Here is a 22,489-nt window from a genome sequence, read left to right as displayed (position 1 = left end):
ACTGCATTTTTGAAACCTTTTCTGTGTATACCTCTCAGGGACATATGAATTAATTTTGAGTATTTGCATTTGTTTAATACGCGTGTGCCTCTCCGGGAAGACCACTCCACATTTTGTGCTTTTAGTATCTTGTAACTTAAGTGTGATTTGAACCTTTTTTCTGTGTGCGCCTCTTGGAGGAGTTGAGAGGAATGATATTTTTTGACTTAAACGTGTGTCCCTCCCCAAAAAGATCACTCCGATCACTTCAAGTCTCTCCACTGAAAACTAAAAAGTGTTGTTTGAGCCTTTTTGTCTTCTGTGTGTTCCCCTAAAAGAAAGGAAGGAGTGATTTGAGCACTTACATTTGTCTGATAGGCGTGTGCCTCCCAGGGGAGGTAAGAAGTTACTTGAGCTTTTGAATACGTGTACCCTCATCTCCCTCGGTGTAGATCTTTCTGCGTATTGAGAAATGAGTGACAATATAGTCACTATGAAAAGCAAAAATGTGTTGTTTGACCTTTTAGAAAGGCATGGTGCTTGGCCCTCATTATCAGGGGTGGACTGGGCATGACAGAACTGGCATAACTTGTGGAGTGTTTCAGACCATATTAGTGTCCTACAAAATGACGCTCGTACCCGAGCCAGAAAAGGAAAACCGTTTATCTGTGCAGTACTCAGAGCTGCTTTAAAAGCTGCCGTGGAGCTCCGAGACGAAAAGCATTTGGCAGAAACCCCAACGATACAAGCATTGCAGGACTCAGTTAAAGTAACACAGGAATTGGTTAAGACTCTGCAGAATCGTATGGTAAACCTTGAGGGACAATTAGAAAGTGAGAGACGTGGTACAGCTTTGTTGCAAATGGCCTTAAAGGAACAGTTAAGGTGTAAGGGTACCCGTGACACTGTTATCCATAGTGCACCTCAAGAAAAAACTCATCTTCGGGAGGAATTGAAAGAATAAAGGCAAGGGTAGAAAAGTCGGAGGTCTCCCCAGCGCACTTGCATCCTTTGATAAAAACTGAATATACATTTGATAACAGTGATGATCTAGACCCTCAAATGAATGTTAAACAAATTCCCTTCTCAGCCACTGAATTAGCAAAATTAAAAAAAGATTTTGGCCACTCTGCAAAGGAACCAGAGACAGAATACGTATGGAGGGTTAGCCTCACGGATGGAGACCAAATACTATTAACTAACTGAAAAGGAACCTGAAGGATACTGGGGATCAGGAGAATTTTTAACTACAGGCAGCAATTGTGCTCCCTGGTCCTTGACGCAGAGGGCTGCCGGTTGGGCAGGTGTTCTGAACCCTTTAGAAAGGGGAGACCCTGTTGCCATTACTGGAACGGTTGATCAATTAGTAGAAAGTGTTCAAAAGGCTGCTTGTCTCCAAAGGATGTATGCTAGAAAGCTGCAGCCACACGATGAATCATCTGTGATGATGACTGCTGATCCTGAGAGGATGACCCCTTTAATTAGGGGACTTCCAGAATCGTTAAAACCTATAGGTATTCAACTACAAGGAAAAATACGGGCTATGCCTCAGGGAGAAGGAGCCTGGGCAGCCTCAAACCATCTCCAGTCAGGATACAAAGTATGGACGTAGGGGGAGGTTGCCCAAGAGTTAATAAACTATGGGAGAAAACGTGGGCCGGTGGTTTCTTCCACCAGTAAATTCGAGACAAGGGGAGTGAGGCTTGCCCTCGGACCACGTGGCCTCAATAGAACAGAAAGAGCCTCACTCCCAGTAAAAATGGGTAGGCGAAACACTGATCATAAACACAATGGACTTTGGACTCTGGGCTGGCAAAAGAGTATTCCACGAGATCTGATGGATAGACTAACAACGGATGGACTGAAGAAGTTGGTGACTGGATGGCTGACTACTCTCGAGGAAAGCAAAGCCCCAGCCAGGTTCTAGTGCCTCTCCTGAGGAACCTGAATGGCTACCCAAACAGTTGGAAGACTGATGCCTTCGCACCTTCCACTTGAGTGGGGAGAGTGAAGAGTGGGCGCATTAGAAAGCTCACAACAAAGGGAAACAGTCCTTGATTTAACGCCCAAGGCTCCACCGCTCTTGTCCATTACCCCTGCGTGTCATGATCCACTCGCTGATAAGCTAGGGAAACTCTCTTATCTCCCTGGACAGCCTGTGTCGGTTGACTCAGCTAGCGTGAGGCCAGTTCCCTTAAACTTCATGGAACCTCTTAACAAATATCCTTGAAAGGCTAAGGACACCCAGAAAAAGAAATATAAAATCAATACTCACAGGATTGTTCCCTCGTTTTTTAACCATATTAACTAAGCCCAAAAAGGGCAAGTTAATGTCTTGTTTTATTTTGCAGAAGATCCCCGTGGGACCTCGACTGAACACAGAAAAGCTGATAGCTGACTTTAACCATTTGTGTTTTATGACAGAAAAATTGAAGATTTGATCACGCTACAATGCTGAATACTCTTGATTATATATTTTGATTACGTATTTTGGTTGCAATAGTATTATGTTTTGGGTTGTTGTGGTTGCGGGTGATGACTGATATCAGTCCTTGGATCTGTTAAGCTTCACACTTGGGTTCAGAGTTTACACAGGTTATCTTGGCTTACTGGCCACTCCCTGTAGAGTGATACCATTCCTTCTGACTCCTTCTTTCGTCCCTTTTTATCATGACTTACATGTATTTGCTCCGTGGTGTCACCAACTTCCTATCAAACTGGGAAATGAACCGAGGGAGCCATCTAATATCTGTCAGATGTGGTCTGAAAAGAAATCCATCATAAAGTCCTTTGCAATATGATGTTACTGATGTTTCGCAGTGTCAGAGAGTTGCTGATTTAACACCAGTCCGGGAGTTCCATCCAAAACATGGCTGTTGGAAAGCGTCTAAGTTTTGGTAAGAGATGTTTCTGGGATTACTGGGATTTCTTATGGCTTATACTGGGGGGTATCCTACATACACTATCCTCTGACAATTCTATAGACTATAATGATACTTGAACTTGCCAAACTAGTATATGTATCTCTCAGCACTTGAATTGCTTTGGAGATGCTCAAATGGAATGTTCTGTTCATATTTAACCTTAGAGTAACATGCAGTGTTGCGGTTTGGTACGGCGATACCTTCACTCTGCCTAAATAGAGTGTTCAGTTTTGCTAACCACAGGACACAGATAATCACTGTGATATTAGAAAACATATTTGCTCCATCTACTGCCCTGGCAAAACACCAAGTCATCTTTGAAAACGTTACCAGGCAAGTCCACATATTGTCAAGCTGGACTAGATATGCTTTTTGAGAATTAAACTTGCAAGAGCAACGAGTGCTGAGAATGGCATTGCAAAACCGGTTAGAGCTTGATATGTTATTACTTAAAGAATTGGGAGTCTATGGCAGATTGAATGACTCTAATTAATTGATTCCTAAAAAGAAAAAAAAAAGAAAGGAATGAATATTGTAGTTGTTAAACAAATTGCCCACAGGTGAAATGTGTCCTACTGTATTTACTGTGTGCTGCTGCAACTCTTTTTTTTTTTGTTTGTACCTTGTATGACTGCATGTTTTACTCAACTTATACAATGTGTTGTACTTTGTAACCAGTTCTTCTGATGGACAAATCCAGCAGATCATGGCAACATTTGTAACCAAGCCCCCCCCCCAAAAAAAAATTTTGTAGAGATTGTGAAGCAACTAACTCCTCCTTCGCCCCCCTCTTTCCCTTATGTTTTTTTTTTTTTTTTTTTTCTTTTCTTTTTTCTCTCCACCACCCTGAATGGTTGCTTACGCATCAGTTTCAAGCAATCTTTGAGCCACAGGGTGGTGTCTGAAGCCTTTTCTGTTTTTGGCCCAAAGCTTGCTTTCCGAGGCATTTCTTGTGAGAAGACTCTTTCATAAGACGTATTGAAGAACCTCCTCTCCCTCCTATAAATTGTAGCAAGACACACCATAAACAGAATAGGAGACAAAAACCCAATTTAGATGCAATATAAACTTTATGCTGTTGAAGAACGAAGTGCCTGCCATTTCAGTGAAGCCCAGCGTTACTTAAAATCATTTCTTAATGTTTTGGCATAAGCAGCGAAGAAGGACGGCCTGCAGGATGACCTGCTTTTAATGTTTGCAGAGTAGCCCTGAGGAACAGAAGGAATTTCACAAATATTCAGTGTGTACACAAAAGCATCACTGCCTTTAGCAAGTTCTCTACAGCAACATAGTTCTTAATCTGTGGTACGTATTCTGCTTTTATCACCACAAAGTCAATTTATTGCCTTGTTTAATCTGAAGATTATAACACACTTAAGAAAACAACCTCCCTCAGAAAAACAACCAAAGAACCAACCAACAGGGAGACTGCCATGTGGTGTCATGGCTGAGAAATGGAATAAATCAGCTCGTGCCAATTGCTCCACTGCCACTCCAGTGTCAGACTTGAATGAGTTGCTGGGGGTTGCTTGTTGGCACCGTGTCTGTTTTTTCATGCAAGGCTGTGTTGTAAACCTCATTGCTCATCAAAATGTGATACAAACTGCTCTTTATAAAGCTTCTCATAGAATCATAGAATCACAAGGTTGGAAACGACCTATAAGATCATCTAGTCCAATCACTCTCCCATTACCATTGCTACCACAAGCTACTAAACCATATCTCGCAGCACCTCATCCAGACGCCTCTTGAACACTGCCAGGGACGGCGACTCCACCACCTCCCTGGGCAGGCCATTCCATTACCTGACCACTCTCTGAGAGAAAAAGTTCTTCCTCATGTCTAACCTAAACCTTCTCTGATACAACTTGTGGCCATTTCCCTGTGTCCTGTTCATTGCCTGGGAGAAGAGGCCAAACCCCTCTTCACCACAGCCCCCCCTTCAGGAAGTTGTAGAGTGCAATGAGGTCTCCCCTGAGCCTCCTCCAGCCTAAACGATCCCAGCTTCCTCAGCCACTCCTCATAAGACTTGTGCTCCAGACCCCTCACCGGTTTCGTTGCCATTCTCTGGACACGTTCCAGGGCCTCAACATCTTTCCTGTAGTGAGGGGCCCAAAACTGAACACAGTACTCGAGGTGCGGCCTCACCAGTGCTGAGTACAGGGGGATGATCACCTCCCTGCTCCTGCTGGCCACACTATTTCTAATGCAGGCGAGGGTACCGTTGGCCCTCTTGGCCACCTGGGCACACTGTTGGCTCATGTTCAGCTGAGCATCAACCAACATCCCCAGCTCCCTTTCTTCTTCACAATCATCCAGCCACTCGTCCCCAGGCCTGTAACGCTGCATGGGGTTGTTGTGGCCAAAGTGCAGGACACGACACTTGGCCTTGGTGAACCTCATCCCATTCATCTCAGCCCAGCAATCCAGCTTATCTAGATCCCTCTGAAGGGCCTCCCTACCCTCAGGCAGATTCACACCACCTCCCAACTTGGTGTCATTTGCGAACTTACTGAGGGTGCTGAGGGTACTGAATAAAGCTGTTCTTTCATACAGTGCAAGAAGTGACCCAAAGCCTGTTCCAGCAGGAAAACCACGGGCTTGTTGCTTGCAACCTGCCGCCCTTTTTGGAGGGCTCTGCACACAACCAGGTGAGGTGAGACTGCAGCCACAAAAAACTGCTTAGATGCCCACCCCAGCTTACCCTTCCCCAGTGATCCTGCCACTGCTGCCCTTTGTACCTGAGAGTGCATCACACTCGTGAGCAAGCCACAGCCACAGATCAGATGCATGTGGCTGTGCTGTCACAACTGTTGCCATGCATCTCCCATTCCCTGGTGACCACAAAAATTAGCCTACTCCATGGCAAAGGAGCAGGACGTGCTGCTGCTGGATGCGGGGCTGGACTGCAGGATCTCCCATGGCCCGAGTTAGACAAATTCGTTACACAAGTAAGGCCTGCACAAAAAAATCCACGCCACATCTTTTCCCTAAAAGGGGATCCATTGCACGTGTGTGCTACAGGCATATGTTATGCTATATCTCATACTTCCAACAGGCGCCTAGGATGTGGTATTGTCTGTCAATTCTTAGCCAAACGCATGTTTTCAAATACCTTTCCAGAGGACTGAAATGTCTGTTTAAATAGAAATCCTCTCTCATTTGGAAAAATACAAGTGAAAGTATTGCAGCTATCTTTCACTGATATGCATAGTAAATCTGAATGTGCATTCTACAGACATTTAAGCCTACTTATATTTTGTATTAATACAAAGTAGACTGTCACTTCTAATTTATTGTCTTAACAAGAAGTAGACTGCAAAGGTCAAAGTCATCTTAAATGTTTTAAAATCAATTATTGATGATTTTTCTCTCCTCTACCATGTTAACTACCGCATACATCAAAACTGCTTTCAGCTGCTTTCACAGATGGTCCAAATGCACAAAACCACAATTTAGAAAAAGAACTTTCTAAAAGAGTAAAATCTGCCAAACCAAAGCAAGTTTCCTCATCACTGGTGCCATCCTTCTTTCTGATTTATGAAAATGCTATGCAGTTAATCTCGCTCAAAATTCATCAAATTGGAAAAATAAAAGGGTTGTTCTCTCTATAAAATGTTTATGACCATGAAGCAAAATGCAAGCAGACCAAAGTGCAGCAATAAAGGATGTTTTCAACAGCATTGAATAACTTTGTGTAATTTGCTTTCTGAAAAGCTCAAAATTAAAACAACCGGTCCTGCTCAGTAACCCAAAAAATGCTCAGTGCCACTCAGAGCAGTGGCAGTTTGAACTCACTGAGTTGGAACTTTGAGAGTCGTTCCCTTTTGGACAATAAGTGTGTCTGAGTACAGTTGTGCTTTACCACACAAGCTGAGTTTTCATACAGTATGTCCAGCATGTCTGGCATAAGTTACTCAGCAACTCTAAAAAACCTAACCATGACACACCATTGCCAGTGGAAGTTTTTCTCCACTGCACATGCAAATGCAACCTTTTTTTATTTTTTTTTTCCCCTGAGAAAATATGGTTTTGTTGCTTTCAGACACAATTTAAGGACAGATTGCTTATATGCCAACTATGTGACCAAATATTGATTCTCATATTATTTGGATAGCAATCCCCTAACATACTGCATCTATCAAACAATTACCTCGTCACTAGCTCTCGAAAGTCTCAAAATACATATATGCACAAGCAGCTTTGTTGGCGAGTGTCATTCCCTATACAAATAACATGCAGTTGGGAAAATAACTTAGTTTGTACCTTTCGGGTCAACAAGATGTTCTGACAGTTCTCTGTGCAGATGAAATTCAGAGTTCAGAAAGGTTTTTTTGCTTATTCTCTGTGTTTCTTAGCAGATTTTTAATTGCCCTCCAAACCAAAGATAGCGTTCCTGAACCAATGATGTTGAAAGCCTTGTGAATTCTGCTATTGTCTGCAGATGAAACAGGTCTGAGCTTAAATTCAGCATGCAACTGGCTGCTTAAGAATGTATCTAGCTCCAGCTGGTTGAAATCCTAGATAAAGTCTTCTCTTTGCTCTGGCCCTGCTATTTCTAAACTGCATAGACTACTACAGCATTCAAAAAGCGCTCAGGAAAAAGACTTGCACATTTTACAACAAACAGGTTTTTTCACTTTCTGAAGAAGTCAAGAAAAAAAATGCACCCTCTTTTTGCCCTTCCTCTTCTTTTCTAGAATATATTTTGAACCAACCATTTCAAGTATAATACAATCACCATTTTTCATGTGCATACCTGCATTCCCAGCAGACTGCAATCAAATCTCACAAGATTTGTTTCTAGGACAGATCAAAATATCTCAAAAATGAATTGAAGGAAAATTATCCTCTGAAAAGCTAACATTCCTAAATTTCTCACTTTAAGACCTGACATAGCCACTCACCTAAACTGTGAACAGAGCTCAAAACTGCGCTATGAGAGACAGCAAGTCAAGGATTGATCCTGCAGATGGTGGTCATATAGGGACATGGAGACTTCTGGAAACACCTCAGACAGAATTTGTTCAGTTCCATTTACAAATAGAATCATCGAATCATTTAGGTTGAAAAAGACCATTCAGATTGTCTAGTCCAATCGTAACCTTGGTCTTGGCTCAAAGTGCTCAACCATGTGCTGAAGTCCACTCGTGCGCCTTAAAAACTCTATACAATTACTGAAGAAAAAATCCAGTGTGAGATTCACCTCCCATATCTCTATATCTTTCTCTTTACTTTCTGTAGCCTAAAGGTCTAGACAGCTTATTTGTTCTGAAATAGAAGGACTCATTTTTTACTATGGGCATATAGAAAATCATAAGTACTGTCGCTGCAATAAAAAAAAAATTAGTATCTGAGCAAGATAAATCCAACAATGACATGAAACATTCCTTCACTTCTACTCTTTCCTTTATTAAATGTTTGGAACAAGGACTGTACTTCTCGGTAGCCTGTGAATTAGCCAACATTAATGTGTTATTGTTTTCAAACTCAAGCTGTTAAAAACTGCTCCAGAGCCTCCAATCTGCAAGCCTGTCTCCTGTAGCTCGTTGGATTGCACTGAAGAATAATGGGTTGACATTATTCCTGGTCTTGGCCAAGTACTGTTGCTACAGTGCTCAAGGTCATTTGCAGCTTACCTCTGTGTGTGCTGGGTGATCTACAGCAGCGCTCAGCCGTGCTGATGTGTTCATTGTTCTCTGAAGGCAGTGACCAATGTTGAGCAGCTGGCTGTTTGATCTTCCCACTGCTTTGCAGGCAGTACCATGCTGCTCAGAAAATTAAAGGGGAAAAAAACACCATTGAAAGCATTTATCAGCTAACGTCATAGAACCACGCTTGACCTCCGTATCTTCTCTTGTTCCCCAAAGGCAACACGTGTAAAGTATTTCCTGTCTTTCATGTTGCCTGGAACACATCATGAGGTCCAAATGTACAACCTGCTGTCTGTTGTAGTCATTAGGCATAATTTTCTTTGTCTCTTGATTAGAGCTTCAGCCAACTGTTCACTGTTGTAATGCATAACTCTTTTATTATTCCCTCCCTTCCCTGAACAAATAACTAAGTAACCAGCCAGGTTGAAAGCTGAAATTCACTCAAGGCTGCTGTGTCTTACACTGTCTTTTTTTTTTTTTCCACATCAGCACATCCCCTTTGCTCAGGACCACCAAAAAAGAGTAAATAACGTCCACCTTTTATTCAAGGGCCAAAAAACAGATAGTAGTGAAAAACAATTAAAAGGAACTCTGAGATTTCAAGATATGTTCTGCTCCCATATCTGTCTGCTTGACCAAGATAGTTGGAGTTTACTGGCTGCAACTTGGCTCTATATTTGTGGATTTATCAGTAACACTGAAGGAGTATTTTTCTATAATGACGTCCAGTTTGCAGAGACATGACAGGAATTAAGAAATTAAGCTGTTGTGTTACCTTCTCCATCTGCAGTATGCTGGAAGATTGCTCACAAAATTGTTACTTGGTATTTTCACTTCTGACTGTCTTCAAAATTGGCTGACAACAGCTTAGAAGGGTCGTAAAACATACACAAAGACAGTAAAATACCAGCCTGGCTATGTTTCGATCCCAGTAGCCAATACGCATGTACTGGTTATGCCCTCATTCCACTAACATGTATATACTTGGAATAAATGTCCTTAACATGAAAGAAAACCCTGGAATCCCTGATCGTACTTACTTACAATAATAAATCTTCAGTGATCTTAGGTCAGAAAAAAAAACAAAACTGAAAATTGTGCACAGGCTGAACTGTTATCTACTTTGAAAACTAGATCAGTGAGAAGAATCTTGCCGTGGAAGTGCTGAGGCAAGTATAAATATGTATATATGCATATAAATAAATAAATAAACAAACAAATAAATAAATAAAGCTATCCATGAGGCTATCCCCTAATTCCTATGATAAGAGTCTATACCACAAGCAGCAAATGAGTTCCTTCGTCCCCAATATTTCCACCCAGTGCAATAACCTGACCATCTGCTCCCTTTGCAACAGCCTTGGCTGCAGATACCTGCAGTGGCCAGTCTGGAGATGGAGATGTGGGCTGGCCCTGCAGCTCCCATCAAACCCTTGTAACTGATGGTTTCTGACAGTGCTTCTGTGTGCAAGAGCATTACTGTTAATCTTTTCCTTCTAACCAGTTTTCAATTCTCATAGACCTCATAGGAAATTAAGGTGATTAAAACCTGTCTCAACTTCAGCTGGAACTGCTGATCCAACTCCAATTCTGATGAAGGAGAGACTGGCCAGCCGGTTGGATGCAAAGGGCTGGTTATGAAGTTACAAGCAGCCCATTTCTCTCATTCAGCACGAACAGGCAAACTCTCAGCGTTAGAAGTACAACAATTTTTGACCATGTTACATCAACAGCTCAACAGCTATCTTGTATATTATAAGGCAGCTTTATATTTTCTTGTTTGCTGCTTGACATCAGCCTTTGAAAGCAAGTTGGAAGACTCCAGGTTATGTCACTCACTCTTCTGCAAACACAGTGGTGTCGCTCCTCTGTGTCCCATCTTGTATCTCAAGGACTGGTCTCGTTTTGTTTAGAATTACAAGGCAGAAAATAGACAAAAATACATTTCAAATGCTAGGAACATCTGCCAGTTTTCTCTTTCACTTAAAAACCCTGTCCTGAAGGGAGGGAAAATATTGAATAGAATTATTCTATAGCAGCAGAAGTTTCAGCCTTTCCAAGAAAAGTTGCAGGATCCCATGCATACGGCACTTCTTTGGAAGTATGGATACTACAGCTATTTTTGATCAAGGACTTCAACCAGAGCTAGCAGACTTTATCAGAAAGTGCCTGCTCAAGCCAAACACCTCTTAGGCTCCCTTTTCCCAGGCCTTGCTTGACCATACCTGTTTACTTGCAAGGTGAGAGTTCTGGTGGAGTACAGGTGTAATTTATTCCATTGGCAGTTACTTTCCTTATAGCTCAGATTAATTAATTAACTCTCACTATCCACTTAGGCCCTGGATTTTCTTGTTAATTTTAAACAGATACTACACAGATAATTCTGGGGAAGCTGTCATAGTAAGAATTACAAACATCTTTAAAGCAAGAAGATTCTGCCTACAAGACAAATGTCTCTAAATCAATCCATCAAAAATTGTCTGAATAAATCAATAGAGCAATAAGATCCGCTTGCCTGATAGACAGTATCTCTACTAATAGAAATTGCTTAGTTACTTCATCATCCATGGAAATTTGCATCACCATCAGTCACGTTTGTCATTTATAAAGCTTTGTATAAGGTTAAAACAAAAGGAAAAGCAAATAAGCATAAAAGTCCATCTCCAATATTTCAGACTATGGCAAATCATCATCCTCTTCCAACAGCAAAAAGGCTATGGCAGGTTGGAGACACGGTGTTTGGCACTGGCATTACCATCAGTTATATTCATACTGTCCCTTAAGCAAAGTTTATTTACTGATTTATTGACTTAGTCTTGCAAAGTCCAATTAAATCATGTGTCCTTTTCTTTAGTACCAATTTTATTTTCTGTGAACTGTATCTCATGGTTGGCTCCAAATAACAAGTTTGATATCACATCCAAATGAGATCTGAAATACCGCACAAGACATGTATTTATACTTCACACGGCCACATCTAATTTCAGTAAGCATCTATACATAGTCCCAATACTGCATTCAAGCAAAGGCAAGTCTTCACTTGCTGTTCACTGAGGCAGGGAATATAGCTTTTCCATATTTTGAGGTTGATTTGCCACAACGTCACGTATTTAGCCTCAAGCAAAGACATTAGTCTTTTTCTATTTTCTTTTTTTTTTTTTTTTGGTCAGTTTAGATAAATTGACTGTGCCATCCATAGCTCTGCAGATCATAGCATGCAACCCAATGTAAAGTTTGGAGAGTTTTCAAGAGTCACAGTATAAAAAACACAAACCCTTAACTACTTCCACAACATTCTTAAGTCACAAACTGACTTATTGAGAAAGGGTAGACATTGCGTTTCAACTCAGTCTGTCCATTTGGACCATCTACATATACCTGCAAACAAATTTCATGATCACTCGTAAGTTACAGCCCCAAATTTACTATTGCTACCTAACTGTCATTGTTTTATGATTTTTGGTTATCGGTATCCCACATCATAACATCATGTAGTGCACTGGAAGTTAAAGTGTTAATGCTCCATTTCGGGTATCTGTCCGGAAGAGAAGAAGAACTACATACCCCAGGGGGCTTTGTGGTCAGAGAGGAGATATAACCCCTGGCAAGGTCACCTGATGCGCTCTTCTTCATCTCCCTGCTGCTGCACATCTCACCTCAGCATTGTGGTGAGGCCTATCCACCTTTCGGACACTCTCTCTCATTATATTTGATTTATTTCTAATTATAATTTAATTTAATTCTAATTATATTGTATTATAGTGTGCTATCTTGCATTCTGATACTATATTTGGTAAATCAGTTTGTTTCTCCTCAGATCGTTGCCGCTGTTTTTCATTATTTTGGGGTCCCCTGTTTCCCTTTTCCAGAAGCGCGGATTATGCAAAATCTCTCTGCCCCAGAGATAGAGCCTATTAACCAGCTGAACCAGCCCGTAAACCGTTGACACTAACAGATTTCCAAAAAGCAGAGCTAGGAATGCAACTTAACCCAGTAATGTCCCGGCCTTTTTAAAAATAGACAGTCCTACAAAAAACCATGCATCTAAGTCACTTTGCTAATTAATGGGTAAGCAATTGTCACCCCAGATAAACAACATCTGACGGGCAAGATGGATGGCTGTGAAAAATAACCAAGAGCAGTTTGAGAAGACCAAATCGATACTGACCAAATCAGGCAGAAGTCAGAACAGCGGCTCAACAGAAAAGAAAATCTGTGGAGGATAACCAACGGTGCTGGTTTATTTTAAGCATTCCTTACAGAGCCTGCGGGCTACATTTCACTGTAGCTTTGTCCAAAATCAAGCTAAGTTTAAAAACATGTATAATTGAAAGTGATTTATAAGTGCTTGGGTGGCAGCGACAGGGCAGACTGAAAGACATTAACATCAATGAGTATTCTGGGGATCTTGGAATGAAAGTAATGCTATCTTCTATGAACTGCATAACCTGTATGAATTACTCAGTGCCCACAGACTAAAAAATTTTGCAAAAGGAAAAAAAGTAGTCCTGTATTTCTTTTGATTATTGAAAGAAATGGGACTGTGCTAAGGGAAAAGTGAGTCTGGCACATTAAAAAATCATTGCTAAGGAAAGCATTAGTGGCCAGATCTCACTCATCTGATTCAGTCAACTGCCTGCAACTATGCAATAGCAACGGTTTAAATTCTCAGCTTCTCAGAAGGATGAAGCTTTCTCCCTATTCATCTTTGCCACCATATGAAGAATTGAGAGAGTGGCTGGCAATGAAGAACACGTTAATCATGTTTATTGTGACAACCACAACTGTTATGAAACAGGTATTCTTACAACACATACTAACCTCCCCTGACACTTTTTCCTCATTCAAAACCTGTTGAACATTCAGTTCAAACCCTCTAAGACATATCTCTAGAAAATCACCGATGCCAGGAAGAAATCTGTTTCAGGTACGTGCAACAGAAGCTGCTTGTAATACGCTAGTGGTGTTTATTGTTTGGATGTACCTTTGTCCTCAAATCTGAAGTCATGCAAGTATTTCTCAGAAAAGATGTCTTTGAACAGTCTTCAGGAACAACCAGCTGTGAGAAGACAAAATATCTGACTGAAAGATATGTATATTTTATTTAGCTCTATGATTTATTCTTACCTGGATATTTACTCTCTACAGTGGAAAGTGATAAGGAAATTTTTGAACAAAGCAGAGCTCAAACACACACCATGTGAAATTATCATCAAAGCTAATTTTTAAAGTTTTCGAATGTGCTTAACAAACACTTCAGAAGCAATGTCTGTAGAATAATGTGGATGGACAAAGATAGGATTGCTTTTGGAACACTTTGGTCTAGGAAGAATTCCTCACAGACAGAGTCTTCTCGTAGAAGAGACACCTTACTGGACACTGAAGTGTTATAACATTATCTGAAAAAGCATTAATGGAAGAAGGGTCAGTCATTACCTTCCATGGCCCTACAGAGTGCACAAGAGGGCTTGCTGCTGAACATCTAACCCAGCCTACAATCTCCACCCTGGGATGATGAATGGCGTTTCTGCTCCATCACTTGCAAAATTTCCAGCTTTTCATACTGCCATTACACTGCATTTCTGTTAGGTTAAATGGAAAATAATTGTGCTACTCACACATGTTGCACATTCAAACATTTAAATGTTGGTAATTTAATCCTGACTGCTACAATTAGTCATTTTGAAAATATCTTCTACAGCCACCATACAATTATGCAATTATTTGTCTGCTCAGTCATCGCAGGCAGGAAAGTGAATATAAATTTTGGCAGTGAGAAATCAAAGTCAGTATAGAAAACCAAGTGTTCACTGGGCTCATAAAGCTAAATCACATCTGCATCTTTGCTAGCACTGCACGGCCTGGTAGAAGAGTCTGTTGTACCAGGAAAGTGTCAGGGATCCAGACTCCTTACTATTTTTCTTCCACTCTGCTCATGAAGTTGCTTTTACTGCTGAAGATGGAGCCTGGCTAGATTTGGTCATGCACTTAAGAGGTCCACAGTGAGGCAGTGAGACAGTCCTAATCATAATGTGCAAGGAGAGTAATGATGTTACTCTGCCATTTCCTCCTTTACAGCTACAAATGGGATAACCCCATTTTATGTATTAGACATTTGATTTGCTGCAACAGTCAAATAGGGATAACACAGTATTACAGTATTTGTAGCTTTGATGAAGACTCAAAAGGATGGGAACAACTGATGAAAAGATGGTGCAGAAAAGAATCTCTTCTGAAGTCCATTAATAGGCTCTATGACACGGACTACAGTAATTTCAATTTTTTCCACCAGTATTAGTCTAAGCATTACTTTCAGGCAAACTTTCTACAAAAGAGAAAAATAAAAGAAAGATATAAGAATGAATAAAGAAGAAAAAAAGAAAGAAAAGAAGAAGAGAAAAGTAAATCAGAAAAAGAAAGCTTAACGAGCAAGGAATCTCTCCCAAATTACTGTAGATGTGCCTTGCTGCTGAAGATACTAGAGAGGACTCAGTTTAGCAGCCAGAATGTCGGAAAGCAACTTAGTGTTGAAGCAAGGCAATTGAAGAAAACCTTCTCTAGATGTTAAAACCTAATAATTCTGTCTCACAGGGAGAAAGAGTCAGGAACTCAAAGTAAATATCCACATGTCATAGCAGCAAATCACTAGGTATCTGCTAACTACAACTTTGAAAGTTGCCATGGAGTGAGCAAGGCAGTTCTAGCTGTATTTGATTAGTTTTATAACTGAAGAGCTTGAGTTCTTTCCTATAGTCAACAAATTCAGCAAAAAGCCTCTACATTAATTGCAACCACATCGTGTTCTTTTAGTATATGAGAAACACCACAATGCCTATAAAGACTATAAAACAGCCATTGTCATGTGGGGATGCTATTAATCAAAGCATTCTCGTGCATTTTGCCTTCACAGCTCCCTTGCCTAGATTTCAGCGTAACAGCTCATTGGCTTTTAACTAAAAGCAGAATGGCCGTGTACAGCCATGCAAGAGGCTCAGTGTTTTGATTCCAGCACTCTGAATGCTTAGCTCTGACCCCTCCTGCCAAGGGGGAGACCATGACATATCCGCAGGCATTACAAGCACTACAATGAGCAATCCCACAAAAAGGATTGGAAATACCTCTTTCATTCTCAAAGTACCTTCCACATTGAGACACTCCCCACATTGTCGCTTTTCTCTTTTCTCCACTCCCAGAAAATCAAGAGGTGCTACAAAAGGAGAGAGGCTTGCACTATCCCAAATAGGTTGTTTTTCTTTAAAGAACAAGGCTAGGCTCCCAGGCAATAGAAAACAGGTAGAAAGAGGGAGAGATGAATAGCGTCTCACAGTGCTGATACAAGCTAAACTACTTCGTACTTCAGTTCCTTAGAAATTGATACACAGGTTATAGCAGACCACAGACAGGACAGGCGTGAACAATATCACTTTGCAAAAAGCTTCAGATACCACACTGAGCTGTATAAATGGGAACACAACTTGCAAGGGAAGTTATCTCCGCACTCATCTGAGCAGCCTCAGTAGAAGCCCTCAGCTGCAGTACTGTGTCTACTTTCACGCACCATACTGCAAAGATCACAGACTATCCTGAATTGGAAGGGGCCCATAAGAATCATCAAGTCCAACTCCTGGCTCCTATAGGACCAAAGATGTGCTTTAATGAGGAAAAAAGCCAGAAGACGGAAAAAAATCATCGAACAATACAAACTCTGAGGAAAGGCTGACTATATCAGAGATTTTCAGCCTGAAGAAGAATGGACAAGTGAGTGCAGATAAGTCTTGACGAATCTAAAATGCTGCTCCAAAAAAGGAACGTGTTTATGTTCTCCATATCCACCAGGGAGTAAGACCAGAAATTATATAAATGACAGCCTGGAATACTAAAACTCAATATTAAGGAAAATCTTTTGTCATTAAGAGCAAACATTTGCCTAAAAAAGCTGTACTCTTGTCTTCACTGCTTAAACAACTAGAGTTGTTTTTTGTTGCGGTGTTTTTTGTTGTTGTTTGTTTTTGTTTGTTAGTTTAGTACACATCTCATGCTTTAGGGCAAGAAATCAGATTTAGTGCCATTTTAAGATCCATTCTGGTTGTCTGACTGTACAACTCAGCAACCTTCACTCCCAAATTTCCCACTCACCATTTTAATAGTCTTCTGTATCAGCTTAAACTCCTTCACAAACCTCCCAGGAATGCTGTGCAGATATAGTTGCACTCTCAAGACATTCCCTGGGAAAGACAGGACAATTAGTTATTTAGATTGTAAGAAAGGAAAATGGAAAAAAAAAATAATGATAATAATAATAAAAAAAATACAAACAAACAAAACAGAAACCAACAGTAATGAAACAGGATTGTTATCTCATTGAGAAGTAAATCATGAGACAGAAAACACACTTGATAAAATAAGGTACTGGCAGGCACTACAGTAGAAAAAAAAAAAATAAAGTTACAACGGGGATAGATGTTCTGTTAGCAAGTTGGCAGAAAGCTGACATTTTCCATTTCTCCATAAAGCTACTATACACCCTTACTGGAACAGAGAAGTAAAACTCATTCTGCCAGTTTGAGTCACAGCCAGTGTAGCGGGGCTGCTGTTTGGTCCGCGCTGGTTATCTTCACACCGCACTGGCTGATTTAGTGCCACAGTGCTTTGCAGCATCAGTAGGTGAAGCATTTTTCCAGACACCTAGAAAGCAACTTAATGTTAGAGGATACCTTTTGAGTGCCTTCTATATCCCTCCCTTTTTATTTCTTTCCTTTTCCTGATAAGTAAAGTAGGAATTATTTAGTTCAAATTCACTTCTTACAGCCAATCTGTTAAAGAAGTCCTCTGAGCCTAGCAGCCCATAGTTGGGACACCAGTGCTCTTATCACAGAAACATGAGAAGAGGGCAAAAAGGATCTCAGTTAGTCATGCCCCCACCCAAATATCAGGCAGGCAGGAAGAGGACATCTGGATAAGACAAGGCTGCGATAGAGTGGTTCTTCCATGTGGTTTTATGGAGTAGTAAACTTTTATTACCTGGTAATTACTAGGTGAGATTTCAGACAATCTGACTCTACAGCCCACGTGACAATGGGGCTGCTGGGCAGCTGGCTTGCTAAGATCCTGCTGCAAGACTGATGCTGCAAAGGGGGAAGCTGGTCCACTGGGAAAGCTGAGTCCAAGAGTATAGCTTGGCTATACATTAATACTACAATCAGAGAGTACAAATACCAGCTCCCAAGGCAAAAATAGAAAATAAAAAAGGAACCTGCAAAAATAATACAATGAACAGGAAGAAGGTATCAGATGCAGACTTAAAACACAGAACAAGAAACGTAAGAACAATAAGGCCTGGACAGCAGGTGAGCAGGTGTTGGGGGACAAAAATGTGCCCACAAACAGAAATGCAAAGAGCCTCAGAGCTGAGATGGGAAGGCTAAGATCCGTGCTGCAGAACGGACGCTTATGAGACCACTGTAGCTGGTTCAACAAGGAGCAAGAGAAGTGAGAAGTGAGTTAGAAGAGGAGAAATGTCACAGGAAATATGCACAATTCTAAGCAGAAGCAGTATACTCCATCATACAACAGTTGTTGCTTTAAGACTTTGGGTACTACTAGCAAGAAAGTTGATATATTTTTCTTCATTGTTCATTACTATAATACTACTTCTTCATGTAGTCAGTAATGCAGAATCAGATAATGCTTGAAGGATCAGTAATAGCATTTTTCTCTGTGGAGGCATTGGAGTTTTCTGAAACATGAGCATTTTGGGGGACCTCAGAGTACTTTCAGTAAACTGATGCCAGTTGACTACTTAGTCGACTGACAGAGATGTTTTAATCCTGTATACCTGTTCTAAACTACATTTAAACCTTAAAGCTAAAAAGATATCAAACAATCCTAACCCATGTGATAAACAGATGCCAAAGTTTCCTAGCTCTTCTGTTCATTCTCTGCAATAAAAGCAAAAGCTATGGTTGATTTACTGTGCACTCAAACGTTGGGAGAATCCAGGAACATGTGGGATCAGTTTAGGTCGGGATCAAAACCCCATAATTTAGCAAGAGAGCAGCTTCCAAACTAAGCTTGTGTTTTTTCAGCCTGTATTTTTTGTGCAGTTACTATGTGCCGGTACCTCGTTAAATGTCCTAAGAACTGAAACAACCCTATTCTTCATTGGTAGCAGCTTTTGCTCCCCTAATTTAGAAACACCCATTCTAGCATAATTCCACATTAGCAGACCTTGCAGTTATTCAATAGCAATCTGACCTCCAGGTCTGGTGGCGGCTGAGCTGTTAACAGACTTCTCTCGTTGCCAGTAAGAGAGCAGAATCTTCTGTTTTTCCTTTCTGCCTAACATTCATCTCAGTTCAGCTAAGACCTCTGCTCCCCTGTAGAGTTGGCCAAAGAGTGGGAGATCACTGGGATAAGAGCGAGACTCTAGTTCCACCAGGAGTACGTGAGAGAGAGGGTAAGCTACAAAAGCAGCTAAAAAGACTCTCGTGTCTGTGTAATACAGATAATAATACACATTTGAAACGTTTTGGTTTCTGTATTGTGTGCTCATTCACGTGGCATTGTTAAAGTCTGGTTATTTCCAATCCCTCTGCATTAAAACAGCAAACTAAGAAGAGTGTTGTGCAGGAGACAAATTGGACATGCATCAGAGACCAACTTGAACATATTTGTTAGAGAAATGGTGCTTTCTGATGAACGCCGAGAGCCAAAAACTTGTCTTTATCACAGAAGTTGCTCTGCAGGGGGAGGCATGGCTGAGAGCAGTGCTAGGGGAAGAGCAGCCAAACTGGTATCTCGCTCAAACAACACAGGGACATGCTGCGCTCAGGAAGCAGTGGAAGAATGAGCAAAATCACACCACAGACTAAATCAAGAGAGACTTCTGCTCTGCTTTGTACAGTCTACAGCTGTTGCGACACCCACAAACTTATTTGAAACGTAAAATATGAGCTGAAAATGAGCTGTTGGAAGATTTTTTTGTTGTTGTTTTCTTTCTTTTTACCATTTGAACGTGTGCAGAATATATACTCTGTGTATTGAATGGTTTCCTAAGAAGAAAATTACAGAGGCAGGAAAAGTACCCTGGGATTTATGCAGACAGTGCATTTTCAGTGGAAGGAAACTTTGCCAAGTTGTTATATGCGTTCACAAAATGGTCTCTGAAAACATCTGAGTGGGGAGCACCATGATATTCAGTGGGATGCACTGAAAGGCAGCCAACATGGCAAGTATTCTGGGTGCTTCTCTGACAATAATGAGCTTTATCAAACTTTGGCTAGTGATGTCAAAATATTTCCAGCTTGTAGTCACAAAATGGGCAACAAGCATACAAGCTCACTGCTTCGTGCTAACATATGTTAAGTCTCAAGAGATTAAGTACTCATCCGCTTCCAAACTGTGTTAAAAAAACATACCTTTTCTTCCTGCCCATGCTTTTGAAGTGCAGCAGCCTGGACACAAGTTACGGCTTCACAGGACTTCTACTCTCAGATATTTCTCATTACATAACAGCTACAGTGTAGACCTGTATAGGAAATCATAGGCGGTTTTCAACGTGTGTAGCAAAACTGAGCCTTCAATGAACATGGATTTGTTGACATGAGCAAAAATGCTTTGACAAACTGATAAATGAGAAGTTCAGACTGTTGTAACAGGGACAGCACAGAGCCTGTAACTAAAACAGTTCGTGCTTCCTTGAAATAAGCTGGGCAGAAAAATACCAGGTTTGGCCTAAACTTTCCAAGACTGTCTTTGGACCTGGTACAGTCAATTACAATGTAAATTATTCACTGATGATGGACAAAGTTGAAATAAAGCACAAACCTCTTGCTGGTACAGATTTAAAGGAGGAGCAGTGCAACACTTCCGATAGCCCACTGCAGTCCTAATGACATTCATAGCTTTGTCAGGTATTTTGTGAATGTGTCTTTTCAACTTCAGAACTGAGAAAATCTATAAATTGAACAAGCTGGATCTATCAGTGATCCTACAGCACGTCTACCTGCTTTAAGTAAATACAAAACAAAACAACACCCTGAACCACTCAACCCTCAATCATTTCTCTAATGAGCTATAATGTATTAAATCTTAGGTAAGAGTCAACAATATCATACTGCTGGGAAAAAAATGGAAAGACCATTCTGGGAAAAATAAACGAATAAACAGCATCTGTATCATCTGTAAAGCACATGGCACACCACTGGCACTCAGCTCAGTGATGGGAAGCATGCGACTTGGCTGCAGGCACCAGAAATTCAGGAGGATATGATACAGACAGGGTAGAGAAGAACAGGAACAAAGATGTTGAAGAGGGGTCATGGAAAGGTGGCTTATTAGAAAAGGCTGAAGGACAAGGGCTGTTCACTCTGGGATATGAAAAGCAACCCTCAAAGTATTTTACAGAGGTCTGCAGATGTGTGAAGAGCAGTTAAGAAGAAAGGAGTAGTTTGTTCTACACCCCTTGGCCCCTTAAACAACATTAAGCTCCATGAAGACTGAGAAGTGCCAGAGACACAAGTGAGCCAGCACCCCTGCTGTGACTTCTACTGTATCAGGAATTATGAATTTCTACAATATGATTTAGCTACTTTCTGAAAAAAATCATCTCAATCTGATAGTCATACATTCCTCGTATTCATGTAAGTATTTGCTCTGAAGTTGTCTTCCCTCATGGCCAAGCAAGGGAGTGCTCAGTACTTCCTTCTGGTGCCCACCTGGCCCTCAGCTTCAAGCTGCTTCACTCTAATCTTCCTCTTTTCTGTTTGCTGTCATGAGCTCATTAGTGGTTTGCATATCTTTGTCTCTGCCTGCTCCTCCAGCTGTTGGGAAGTATGCTGGGTCCCCATCCCTGACCCAGAAATGTTCTCTGCTCAGCACAGCTAAAATAAGAGAGACTTGATTGTTTCCATGGACTGATCAGATCTCACATTAGAATCATACAGTCATTAAGTTTGGAAAGAGCACTAAAATAATCCAGTCAAACCGTGAACCCCCTGTGAAAGCTCTAGACCACATCTCTCATTGCCACATCTACCCTTTCCTTGAATACCTTTAGGAACTGTGACTCCACCATCTCTCTGAGCAGCCCGTTCCAGTGGATCACCTCTCTTTCTGAGAAAAAATTCTTCCTGATATCCAACCTGAACCTCCTCTGGTGCAGCTTAAAGTCATTCCCTCTCATCCTATCACTGACCTTGGATAGATGACTTGCTCTGGAAACACAGGTGAAATAGACTGTATAGGAATGTAAAGTACCTAGAGTTTACGTAAACATGGAGCAGCAAAATGCAAAATACAAGGCATCCAGTTTGTGTTCTAGTGGGAAACACAATAACATTGTTAGATATAAAAGCAAAGGAACAAAAAGAAACAAAAGAAATAAAGGAATTTGTGAAAGTATGTAGGTCATTTCTCTAAGGTTAGACCTACAGCTGTCCAGACCAACACAGGCACCCACGAGTTGTACACAACCACATTCCCATTAGTAGAACACACACAGGTGTCTGCATACACAGTGCGTGTCTGCTAACACAGCAGGAGCTTAATCTGGAGGGCAAGTGAAAAACAAGTGAATGACACTTTTTACAAGTACTAACTCAATCACGCTGGAGAGCGGAGGTTCAGATCTATAGAGATCATTGTAAATACTTTCAGATGAAGTAAATCTGTTCTAACCTACATAAAATTAAGGTATGTAATAATCTAGGAGAAATTACAAATCAGTGCATGGTTTATTCTTGGTGCCCTCAATTCAGCATCTACTGTGAGGCTCCACGTCCTGGCAGACATTCGTGCAGTCCCTGCCACTTCCAGTTTTTTCCCCACTACCACAGCCCTTTAAAAGAGTGAGGCACAGAATGCTCCCATACACAGAAACAGCACAGATGTTGGAGCTAAATGGAAACAAGCAATTCAGAAAGGTCCTGGCAC

General features: G+C 41.0%; 1 long non-coding RNA gene and 1 pseudogene across 1 annotated transcript; one reads left to right on the top strand and one right to left on the bottom strand.

The window, feature by feature from the left end:
• Positions 1–374: 374 nt before the first annotated feature.
• Positions 375–1,906, top strand: LOC146544469 (uncharacterized; annotated as a pseudogene).
• Positions 1,907–7,920: 6,014 nt separating this feature from the next.
• Positions 7,921–22,338, bottom strand: LOC109367299 (uncharacterized). The gene is made up of 3 exons (XR_014883019.1): positions 19,975–22,338; positions 16,694–16,782; positions 7,921–8,671 (listed from the first exon to the last, which is right to left on the bottom strand). It is a non-coding gene; the product is annotated as an uncharacterized LOC109367299 (long non-coding RNA).
• Between the last annotated feature and the right edge of the window lie 151 nt (positions 22,339–22,489).

Source organism: Meleagris gallopavo, chromosome 4 (genome assembly GCF_905368555.1).
Source record: "Meleagris gallopavo chromosome 4, MGAL_WU_HG_1.1, whole genome shotgun sequence".
NCBI lineage: Eukaryota > Metazoa > Chordata > Aves > Galliformes > Phasianidae > Meleagris > Meleagris gallopavo.
This window is presented reverse-complemented; position numbering and strand designations above follow the sequence as displayed.